Source organism: Heloderma suspectum, chromosome 1, assembly GCF_057233095.1.
Source record: "Heloderma suspectum isolate Gila_16-S chromosome 1, 16-S_ref, whole genome shotgun sequence".
NCBI classification, from domain to species: domain Eukaryota; kingdom Metazoa; phylum Chordata; class Lepidosauria; order Squamata; family Helodermatidae; genus Heloderma; species Heloderma suspectum.
In genome coordinates this window covers 223,255,069-223,267,799 of record NC_139458.1, presented here as the reverse complement: position 1 = coordinate 223,267,799, position 12,731 = coordinate 223,255,069, and positions in this window count along the sequence as shown.

Below are 12,731 nucleotides of genomic sequence, written 5' to 3'. Positions count from 1 at the left end.
ATCAGTTTTAGCCATAACACATTTTTCAGGGGCAGATGGAGGTAAATCTTAGCTGAGTGTAGAGAAATAAGATTAATTTAAGTTACCAAATGTCATGGTCTGTGGTTTCCCCAAGAACATGTGCAAAAGGGCCAACTGCAGCAGGACAAGCGGGAAACAACTAGAGGCAGCTCTTTAAGGGAAGCAGGATGGCAGAGTCACAGATCACAGTTCCTGTCTTCAGGAAGTGGCTCCACCACCACCACTTCCAGCCACTTTTTTGCAGGGACAGGCCTTTGATGCCCACATGAGAAGCACATATTTAGCAGGCGAAGTTTTCCACACCCCTGCATTTCCACAACAAGAAAAACCTTATGCTGCCAAATTGCTGCTTCTTGCGCAGTTATTAAAGGCACCAGGATCCCTGCCAGAAACCCTAAGCAGCTGCTTAAAGGCATCACACAAGAACTATGGCTGCTTGAGGTATCATGTGGGACTGGATAAACAATGGATTAAGGGAGGTGAGGAAGTGCTAGGTGAGAAGCAGCAGAATGGGGGTGAGTCTGTGGCTTCTGTGAGAGGAAGGCTGAGTCTACACATAGCAGTTATATCGTTATCATACTGTTATCATAACTATTGGTACACTTGACACCAGTGGGCCCAATAGTTATGATAACGGTATAACTGCTATGTGTAGATTCAGCCGAAGTGTGTGGGAACGACGTTTGTTTGGTATTTAAAATATAAAATATCTGAAGTCTGCAGGAGGATTAAGGAAGAATGGGACAGTGGATTGAGGAGGCAGGATTTCCATGAAGGGGGATGGAATTTAAAAATGGAAACCCTTAAAATGGAAACTACCCTGAGCTTATGGAATAGCTACATGTAAACAGGAAAGAAGGAAGCAACAGACAAACATTTACATTATAGCTCCATACTTTGTAAACTCAAGTATCATGCCCTTTTCCTGGCAAGCAGTTCCTTTTGCATTGAATAAGCTAATGTATAATTATTTTTTTTAGAAGGGTTAGCATTCATCTTATGCATTCTTACAAACATATCCCCACCAAAAGGGCAATATCTCCATTATTATCTCTTAATCCTGACAAGGCATTCAGCAAGGGTACCTTCTAAATTCCGTTCTGTGTATAGGACCCAACCCAGAAGAGAATCCACATGTGAAGGCCAGCTTCCCAAAGTGGGTTGTTTCTACTAGATCAGTATTCCCAGGAAGCTGCCTCCTCCAAGCTATTGGTCCATCTAGCTCAGTATTGTCTACTACATCGATTAACAATGAGGCTGTTCACATGACAGCCCACCAAGGTTGCTGCGCATGCACTGGGGGGAGGGGGGTGCAGCCACCATTTTGAATATGGAATCCCTGCTCAAGGTTGCTGAGTTGTGCAAATCCCGGCAAGCGTGGGTTATGCTAAGGTTAAACTACCCTTACATAACCCATGGTCTGTTTTAGGGTTATGTGAGGATTCTTTAAAGAGCCTTGGTGCCCATGGGCACCAGGTTGCATATCCAACCCCCATTCAGGGGTTTGTCATGTCATGCAAACCCAGAGGGTTGTTTAACCCTTGCATAAGCTAGAGTTGCCAAGTTTGCATGACATGACAATCCCTGAGTGGGAGTTGGATATGCAGCCTAGCATCCATGGGCACCACAGTTCATTGTGGGTTATTTATTTATTTCATTTTTATACCACCCAACAGCTGAAGCTCTCTGGGAAGTTTACAAAAATAACTCACAACAAGCCATGGTGTGTTGTCCAAACCCAGTCAAAGGCTGTCCAGAGTTTATTTATTTATTTATTTATTTATTGCATTTATACCCCGCCTTTCTCCCTCTTGCAAGGAACTCAAGGCGGCTTACATTATCCTCCTCCTCACCATTGTATCCTCACAACAACAACCCTGTGAGGTAGGTTGGGCTGAGAGTCTGTGACTGGCCCAAAGTCACCCAGTAAGCTTCCATGGCCAAGTGGGGACTAGAACCCGGATCTCCGGGCTCCCAGTCCGTCACTCTCACCACTACACTACACTGAGTTTCATACAGGAGACTTCCTCAGACCAACACGGAGATACCAGCAACTGAATCTCAGGCCTTCTACACTCAAATCAGGTGTGCTGCCACTGAGCTACAGGCCCCTCCCCAAAGAATGAGATCTCTGAGATTGGATGTCAGCACTTACCTTGGTTACTTTCTTCCAATAACTTAGATCCATTCAAGTTAACTTAAATCAGTATGTTTCTTTTATTTACAAAAGAACAGCTCTTTCATTTGCAAATGGCATGGTTGAAAAATATTTTAAAGAAATATCAAGAATGCAGATGGGCATTGATAGCAGATAAAGTAAATAACAATAACAGAGGAAAGCATACGTAAAGGAAAGGAAAGCAGTCATATAAAATAAAAATGCATAAGCTAGGGAGGGAGTAAGCTGCAGAGATTCCAGTTTGCTGCTGCTGCTGTTGTTGTTGTTGTTATCATCACCCTAATGTACAATGAATGGAGGGTGTTCTCTTCTGGAACAAAGAAATGGAAGCAGTCCCTTTTAAACAATTCACAAATAAAGAAAAAAGTATAAATCCTAAGGTTCCAGCCAACCAACCTATTGAAGCAAAAACTTCAGATTCTTGATGTAGTGAAACTTAAAGGAAACGGTACTCAGTGAGCCCGAAAGTTTGCAGAATTGATGTTTCCAAATGGCTGACTTCCTATGTCCTTACAACTTTGCTGCTGAAAAAAGTGTCTTATTCACCAACCTACAAGCCTGAAATGTGGGACTACAGGCAGAATCAGCACCCTCTTGTTATTAGCAGGCATATTCAGCATTCTTCACTCGGATTATAAGTCTGGAAAAACAACATTCCACAGGCTTCACTTTCTGACATGAAACTTCTGCAAACTTCTACAGTTTAACCTGAGCCAAGGTTCATGGGGGTCACCTATGGCACCTGTTTAGAATGCTGGGGCTCACCCTTAAATATGTGAAGTAGCAGTAACAGAGTTCTGAATATGGGCAGGTACATTTCTATCCCCATTTTTAACATGCCCATCTGCAACATGTTGTTGTTCAGTCGTGTCCGACTCTTCGTGACCCCATGGACCATAGCACGCCAGGCCTTCCTGTCCTCCACTCTCTCCCGGAGTGTGATCAAGTCCATATTCATTGCATCGGTGATGCTATCTAGCCATCTTATCCTCTGCCGTCCCCTTCTCCTTTTGCCTTCAATCCTTTCCAGCATCAGGGCCTTTTCTCTTCACATTTGGTGATCTGCAACATACTTAACTATTAATTTAATCGATTTCATTCCACCTTTCATGACCATAGTCCTCCAAAGGCACCTTACAGCATAAAAACAATACATACCTATTGATAAAATAAAATCAGATATAAACAGTTTTAATAAAATCAGTTTCAACAAATTACAAATTCAAAATATCCATCAGCAGTGAATGACATAAATATTTTCCATTGAAAACCCTGTCTCTTGTGCCTGCCAACCTCACTGATCTTGGTGGTGGGCCAGCAGGCAGCGCCTCTGAAGAAGATCTTAAAATATGAGCAGGTACATTTGGGTGTAAGCAGTCCTTCAAATAACCTGGACTCAAACCATTTAGGTCAGAACCAGCACTTTGAACTGGTCCTGGAAATGCACTGGCAACCAGGGCAGCTGGTACAGGATTGGTGCAATATGATTTCACTTTCTAGCCCCAACAAGGACTTGAGCGGCTGCATTCCACTCTGAATGCCAGCCACACTCTGAATGTGGCCAGCATTCTGTAGCAGCTGATGTTTCTAAGTCATCTTCAAAGGCAACCCCACATACAGCACATTACACTAGTCCAGTGTGGACGTAACTAGTGCCTGCATAACTGAGGCCAGGTCCGTTTTCCCTAGAGAGGGTCATAGCTGATGTACCACCCAGCTGATAAAAGGCACACCTGGCTACTGTTGCCACCGGTGCTTCCACAGTCGGTAATGATCATGCCCAGGAGGACAGCCAAGTGACAAACCTGGTTCTTCATGGGGAGTGCTACCCTGTCTAACACCAGCTGAATCCCTCAACCCAGATCAGCAAAATTCCACAACCAACTAATTCTGCCTTGTCTGGACTGATTAAAGCCAACTTCTCCTTTGCTCAGTGTGGGGATCCTCTCTACCAAGGTGAAAGCTGAGAATCAGTATCTCCCATTGCCCACCTTGTTCAGGCAACCCCACCCTGGCTCAAAACATCAGGACAGGTACACAACTGATATTTGTTCTTCACCAGCCTTTATCTTAAAGGAGTGATGGTAAGAGCCTGTCAGAGTCAACAGTCTCCCATCTGGGAAGCCTTGGGTCAGTGAAGTCATTGGGCCCAAGGGGACCATGCCCCCAGTTCTCTTGAGCCAATAAGTGAGAAGTTGGTTTGGGTAATCCTCCCTTCACCACTCTGATGCCTCAGGATGCTCACCAGGCAAATTGCACTGAACCTGCCATAAACTAGGCTATCATTTAGCATCCCTCACTTCAGGTGCTGACTATGAAGTCATGCAGACTCATTTGCAGACCAGAAGAGAACAAATAGTTTCCAGCAGAGATTTCTCTAGCTCTATTGATTCATTTGGGTTCCTTGACCTTCCTCATTGCAGCAAACCCAGCCACAGTATGGCAACACCTGGCACTCTAGACCTGATCAGAGCTTTATCTCACCAAGCTTAAGGACAAACCAGTCCTCTGCACAAGATTACTTCCACCCAAATGGATCACTAGTTCATGGTGGTACTGGCTGATCTCCAGGCACTGAAAGAGAAAAGGCAGCAGTTGACTTCTGCTCAAGGGAGCACAACAAGCAGAATGTTATGATGTGAACATTGTGGAACAAAAGAACAGCCTTTTCACTGGTGATTTAGATTAGTGCTGTGCCAAAAATGTCTTCCACATTTTTTTCGACCATTCTCATTCAATTTCATAGAAAATACATTGCTTTGGAAAGGAATGCAAAGGAGAAGAAAATTTCAGAGAAATTCTCATGGGTTAGATTCAGTGTTCTTGTGTTTACCTTAGTTATGAGGTGACCGAGGAGTGTGTGCGAGTGTCCTGTCTTTCATTGTACAATCATATCTCTGGCAGCCTGCAGCTTCCTTGGCTTTTCACACTTTAATTAAAGCCTAGGGGAAGACATCCTGAGGTAATTCCTCCCATAAGGCTTTTTGAGATCAGGAAGTTCAGGTAGCCTGGGAGGCTGCAGAAAAATGGAAAGATGTATAATAGAAAGATAACACACACACACCGTACCCTTGGTCACCTTGTAGTGATTAGGTAAGCTCAAAAACACCACCAAAATAAATTCAGATAAATTATAAAATGCCCTGGGAACAAGGCAAAAAACAAACAAACACAAGACTTTCATAGGAGAAGAAAATTTTCAGGAAATTGGAGGGCAGTTTTTGGCATAGCACTAATTCCACCTGTTCCCTGGAGCTGGATACCACACTGCGCCCTCACACCTGCATTGCGGAGGATGCAAAATGGGGCCTAGGCTGCCAACACTGTTGATGGCGCTGTTGCCACTTGCAGCCGCAGCTCAAGAAAACAAAAATCCTTCAGAAAAAAGCACCTGTGCTACAACCTCGGCCAATGGTGAGCCCACTGAGAAATGATTGGAGAATTTCTCCTCCCCTGGAGAAATTTCATGAAATTTCTCTGCCTACAAGTAGGGTGGAGAATTTTGAGAGGCCATTTGTGCACAGCTCTAATTTCGATGTCTTTTTATTGATCACTTGTACTGTAGCCTGATTATCACACTAAAACCTTACCATGGAATCCTTTATGTCTGAGGCCCACATAGACCACCATGACTATCAAGGAAAAAATTTAATGCTAATTTGGATGGTTGCCATTCCATGGGCCACTCTTAGGCATACCGTCTCAACCTAAATCAGACCCCCACCCATCCACCCAAACCAAGACTTCTGATGGAATCAAAGTGGAACTGGAGTTCTGCCTCCATGAGTCCCACTCATCCAGAAATATTGTGCCATAACTGCCCCCAAATGTGGAGATCAGCCCTCATCTGGTACACCTTCCCCTGCTCTTAGTCTCCCCCTCCATCCTAACTTTCCACTCAGATTTCCTGGAAAGTAAGAAAGACATGTTCACATATTCCCATTCCTGATTTTTCCTTCATGGAAGAAGCAAATTAGATATTGACCCAGCATTTGGTGTACCAGAGTGCTCGGGTCCTCTGTCTGAAGAGCTGTCAGAGGACAGCCTTCTACTTAAAGGGCTAACAGAGGAGAGTCCTCTATTTGAAGGCTTTCTCTGTTGGTCAGGCTGCCAAGTGAAAGTCTGGTTTAAAGCTGAAGAACCATAAGAAGGGAGAGCAGGATCCCAGCAACAGTTGGCAGACACACCAGCCTCCTGGTCAGTCTTCTTCACCATGGTGAGATGCATTTTATTTCTATTTAAATTAGTTATTGTTTTTACATTTGCATTCCTACATATACATTAGCATATGCAAATGTTATGCAAATTGATGCCCTCTTTTATCTTCTTTTTTGGCGCTGCATAAGTGGCCACTCTATAAAGGGCACATGCTTACATAGGCCAACTGTCTAATGGTAGGATGTGCAATGGTTTATTTGTGATCAGACATGAGCCCAGGGTGCAAGACTACCTGGCAGCTACCATCTCTGATTTGGTGGCTCTGTTCCCTGTGTTGTTCCCAAGAGCACCCTGTGTAAATTGGGTGGGGGGATGACACATCTCTGCCTCGATCAAGGCGGTGTAGCATGCGACACAGGGGTGTGGGGCTAAACCAGCTGGCTTGGCTTCATGCTGCCTGTCCGATAGCAGGCAGGCCAGGGCAATTCCATCTCTTTAGGGCTCTTTGAGAGCCAGTGTGGTGAAGTGGTTAGGGTATTGGGCTGGGGCTTGGGAGACCTGGCTTCTTGTCCCCTCTTGGCCATGAAGCTCACTGGATGACTTTGGTCCAGACCCTGACTCTCAGCCTAACCTACCTCACAGGGTTCTTGTGAAGATAAAATGGAGAGGAGGACCATTTACACCATCTTGACCTCACTGGAACAAAAGGTGGAATATAAATGCAACAAATAAATAAATAAAGCAACTATGCCTTCAGATCACCCCAGTTTCTGCCTGTCATAGCAGTGTGAATATTGCACCCAGCAACAGCAGGCTTTGAGGTCCCCTGAGGACCTGGTCAGGTGGCCATGGGCAGCAGAAGTGTAGGTGTTTCTGAGGCAATGGCCCGAATTAAGACAAACGTATGGCAGTCAAAGGGTTGCAATGGTTTGGGCCAGAATTTGAAGCTAACAAGGTCTGAGGCAAGCCCATCTTTGCCAAAATTATTTTTGTGTGTACTCCACATATACCTGAAATGTGTGCATCACTTTCTGGGGGAGATATACAAGTTCTAGCTTCATAGTTACCCAGAAAACATGCAAAGAAGAAGTGAACGATCCCTACTTCCTCTCATTTCTGCCAGCTTATTTATAACATGACACCATTTAGCATTAGACTTGCTTAAGGGTCATGTAGCTTATCATATCCCATGGATAGATCAAATTGGATACTTGTTCTGAATGCCAACTCTCAAGAGAGTTTCTGTAAAGATACCTGTTGGGTGCTGTGCCTAGCCCATCTCCAGAGGTGGTTGAGCACTAATAGCTCAAGCCTGATGTATAATAATATCAAGCTCAGTTCCCTGAGTGCCAGTCCTTATGTAGCCAAAGCAGCACCATCCACATAAAAGTCAGATATATCAATCGGCTTGGAGGAGTCCAAAATTTTGCAGAAGTATAAAAATTGTTTGGGAAAAAAGAAGCTCCCAAAATGGAGCTTAAGTACTGTGAAACAGCAGCTAATTACATCAAGCTGGAAGTAATATCCAAATACCCCAGGCCATCCCAGAGACATTGTACACAACATATGGATTTTTGTGTCTGCTTGGGATTGTTTTTAGTGTCATTTGTTTATCAGCTGGCCATTCAAAATGGTTGTCAATCAAGTCCAACTCTCACATAACAAGAATATTGAACGGCTGGGGACTAAAACAAAACAGAGTTTCCGCCAAACTGTGACTTGCAGAGCTTGATCATCTCAATAAAGATGTTCTGTTCCAAAGAAGAAAAACGGATAAACTGTTGTCATCTTTGTTCATGGAACTAAATTGATTAAGGTCATTTCCTAGGTAGGCATGAACTCTTCTTTAACAATTTAAGAAAGGGAAAGGAACAAAGGAGAGAGAGAGAGAGAGAGAGAGAGATGTCATTATTGCACAAACATTAAATCTGCTTGGATAGCTCAGAATATAAGTTGGCAAGGCAACATATCTTGGCTTGAACAATAAACCTGTTATGTCAGTAGCTCTGCTATGTATGAAAGAAACAGGTTTCAATATATCATGCTGAATTTACTTCCTTTCAGCCTTTCATGGCCAAGTATTTGATGTTAATCCTTCCACTGCTGCAATCGATACAGTGACCTTACTTAAAGGTTTCCTGACCTTTGGTGTGTTAACAGTGTTGTGCTGTTAAAGTGTAATTTAATTCTTTTTCTTTATTCTGAAAATAGTATAGTAGAGAGCATAAATGTTTTTGTGATGTGCAAAGTAAAATATCAGCCATCAAGTTCTGCTTTAAACAACTGGATGGAAGGCTGAGTCAGGGGAACAGACATTTACACGTCATGGGGCAAATTCTCAGCTGCTTTGAATCATCATTGCTCTATTGATTGGCTATTTTCTAGAAAAAAACTGTACAATTAGTTCAGGATCCAGCCTATCAGAATATTTAAATATCTCTTAACTAGAGCGTGTTCACACATTCATCAGTCAATCAGTGCAACATTAGGCAAAGATTTGTGTGTGTGTCTGAAATAGCCTTCACCTCAGGTTACAAACATTACAGACACTCAGAGCTTTTACATCAGCTGACATAACTGCAACACAATACCTTTCAGTGGAACCAGTTCACATATTTGGGTATTGGTCACCATGTGACAACTCATAAAGTGATGAAATATGGAATAATGTCCATGCATGTATGAACCAGTCCTAAGATACAGTACATCACACAGTCATACGCCCCATTCAGACAACTGCATGTAGACTGAATGCATGGGGGAGCAAAAGAGATTGCCTCCATGGTCCCCAAGTTCCATGCATTCTGCTGAAGATCCAAATGTGTGTATGCAACTGAGGTTCTTGATCACACACAGAGAGCCTATGTGCATACAACTTGCATGAGTGTTGCTCAGGAATGGGCAACTTGTGGCCCTCCCGATGTTTTGGTCTACAACTCCCATCAGCCTGAGCCAGACTAGCCAATGGTCTGGATGATGATGATGATGGATGATGGGAGTTGCAGGCCAAAACATCTGGAGAGCAACAAGTAGGCTATACTTGGTATAACTGAACACATAGAGGCTGGGACCATTCCCTCCCTCCATGCATTCAGTGAACATATGAAAAGGGATATAGAGTTAAAACAAACCAGTCACCACCACCCCCACACACAAAAAACATGTAGAGGTGGCTGGTTCACAGATCCATGGGTATCACTTCATTTCTGTTTACCTGATAACAGGCAGCTCCATGTCTGAGCAGAATCTACTGAAAAATACGTTGCTTGCAGTAATATGAAAGTTCTGTCTGTGATGTCAGGTCTGTGATGGCCTCATTTGCACATGTAAGTCCTCCATCAGTGTTACCGTGTTAGTTTTAAACATGGCCATCACTTTTAATAATTATGTATCCTAATGTCTGTTCTCAAAATCCTCAATCATTCATGCATCATTTTGTCAAGGTGGAAACTGAGCCCACAGAGCCCCAGATCAGTTCTGATTCTGAGGAGGAACAGCAATCCGTGGGAGAGGAGCTCGCTCATCTCTCACAAGCACAGCAGCTGGCAGAGATTCCTCCTGCCAGCATTCCTGGGAGAGATAGTGACCCTGGAAGTGAGAGAGCGCTGGAGGGGGGGCTTGCTGGTTGCTCGGTGCAGACACAGGGACCGATGACAGATGGAGGGCGCCGAAAGGAGGCATTCCGCTCGCTTGGTGCTAAAACAACGGTCACGTCCCAAGGACCCAAGGGAAAGAGGGAGGATCTCTCCCTAGCCCATAAGTTCAGAGCCTTCCCGCGGTTCTCCTTCAAACGGGGACCAACTGCCTTACCTGGAGCTTAGGCTACTCTGCTATCTCCCCAGTGCAGTTCCTTGCTTAGTCGCTAGTGATTAGTATCTGTAAGAGTCATTAAGTAATAAAGGAATAAAGCCTTGGAAAGAATCCTTGTCATCTGTGTCCTGAGTTGGCTATTGGAGGGGACTGCAAGAGGCAGCTAGGGCGCTCCTGACACATTTGTCAAATATGAACAGCAAAGCCATGCAGTGAATTGTCTTCAACCCCCTGGAACCCTAGCTTATGGTTTACAAGCAGCGAGCTCATAAATGTTGCCCAATTGGTCCTCTTACAAGAAAGAGTGGCTAAACAACTGCCTGATTGCTCCCGATGCAAGCGGGAATAGCTAACCCAAACCACAGACCTTTGGCCCATGGTTTGTTTGGTGTGGCATGCAAACCTGGACCTCTGGCTTGTCTCTCCCCCAACAAACTAGAGAACTAACCCAACAACATAACATGGGTTATTTTTCTGGCTTGTTGCAGGAGAGACACACCAGACGTCCGTGTTCACACATCACACTAAACAAACCACAGACCACAGGTATATGTTCTATATAGTTTGGGCTTGTACAGTGTTTTGCATTTGGTTTGATTTTGTTAACCAGGCTGAACCTAAGTTTAGAAATCTAATGAATAAATATGTAATAGTTTTGCTCTTAATGCACTGAGGCTATGTTTCCCTTGATGTTATCAGTTTTTGTAAGACTTGGAACCCCGTGACCGGTGTTGGTGGACAGAAATCAGTCATTTGTAAAATACTCAGAAGAAAACATTTGAATGAAAATACCACAAAGCAAAGATCCAAAAAGAACAGGAGCCATCCAGGATGCAGCTTGAAATGAAGCTGAAGAAGTGCTCAGTTTGGAGGGAGGACAGTTCATATTAGGAACAGATGGATAATAGGGGCAGGGCAGGAAATTCAACTCATGGCGATGAGCACCAAAACTCCACTCCCGGAGCATGGAAAGTGCTTTGCTTTTTGAGACTTTGCTTTGCTTTCTGACACCACAACCTTGAGGGCTAGAGCTTTTTTTCTTTCTTGTTTTTAAAGCTGGTGTGCAATTATGTGAGCCCAGCGCAGTTAGTTCTTTCATTATGTTCCACTGGCAAACAGACACTTTTAATGCTGGGGGCTTAGTACGATAGGAGAGACATTCGGGCTATCCCCTTCTGTGCCTCCTACTCCCCCAACAGTAGCTTAGACTGTTCTAAGCACAGTGCATGGTCCAAAATGTTAAATTGAGCCCATTTAGAATCTAAGATGGGTAACAGCTAGCTGTGATGGCACAAATGTGATATGCGCATGTGTTTCATTAACAATGTCTTCTGCCTAACATATGATTCGCAGCTGATTTATTTCTTACTTCTGAGTAAATTAAAATGGTTTTTATGCCCAGTGAACTCATCACAGGCTGGTATCTAAAGTCAGCAATATTCAATCCAGAAATTAGTTAAAAGAGTAACAAGCCTGTGAATCTCTGGCACCTTTCACAATAGGTTATCTAGATGATTGCCAGAGCAATCTGATTAATAACCATTCTGCTACATCTGAAAATAATGTATGGCTGACAAAAATAGTGGATCTATATTTTTTAAATAATAAAACAGGACTGTAGTGCACACTATAAAACATCAGATGGAGTTTCAACTGGATATCACCTCTATATCTAGAATACGTAGAATTTTAATGCTTTGGAATTCTTCTGCAATATAAAATGTTTAAACAGAAAAGAATGCTAGCTGTAATTTTCATATGCTTGCTGACTGATCAGTTTCTATTGACAACATTGTTATTCGTACTATTGTGTATATCTAGAATATTTTCCATTTTTATTTCACCTTTTGTGTATATCTAGATTTTCAAATAAAGGGTTTAAATTTCAATTAGACTCCCATCCTTTCAAAATCTCTGTTCGGATAATCAGATGTATCTGCACAGATCGACTTACAGGGGTTTTTTTTGGGGGGGGTATGTAAAATAACATGTGCAGCTAATAGTCAAATTAAAGTTGAAATGTAAACCTATAATCCTGCTTACAAACAGGCCATTTAATTTCCATTGCAACCTGACTGTGTGCAGAATTGTAGCCTAACATAATTTATTTTTATTGAGACAGATAAATCCAAGTCTTCCTAAATATCACAGAGCACCCAAAAACTCTACTACTATGATCTAAGAATGCATTTATGTCTATGTATGCATTTCATTTATACATCTTGTTCAAAATCTAACATTTTGATGACTTTCTAGGAATTAGAACCAGGCTATGAAGTAATAGAGGAAAACAAGGCTAGGATGCATGGAGAATTACGTGCCAACAAGACGGGAAGGGAGAGAGCTTGCAGGATGCAGACGTCCTGCCCCTTGAGCCCTGGGAGCCAGCCTCAGAAGCCTCCTTGTCTCTGCATTTTCAAGCAGACCCTTTTACTTCCTCAGACTTTCTGAGAATGCATGATGACCTGAGATTTGCTTTCAGAAAAAGAAAGAAAGAAAGAGAGAGAGAGAGAGAAAGAGAAAGAAAGAAAGAAAGAAAGAAAATGAATTTCAGAGGTTAGTT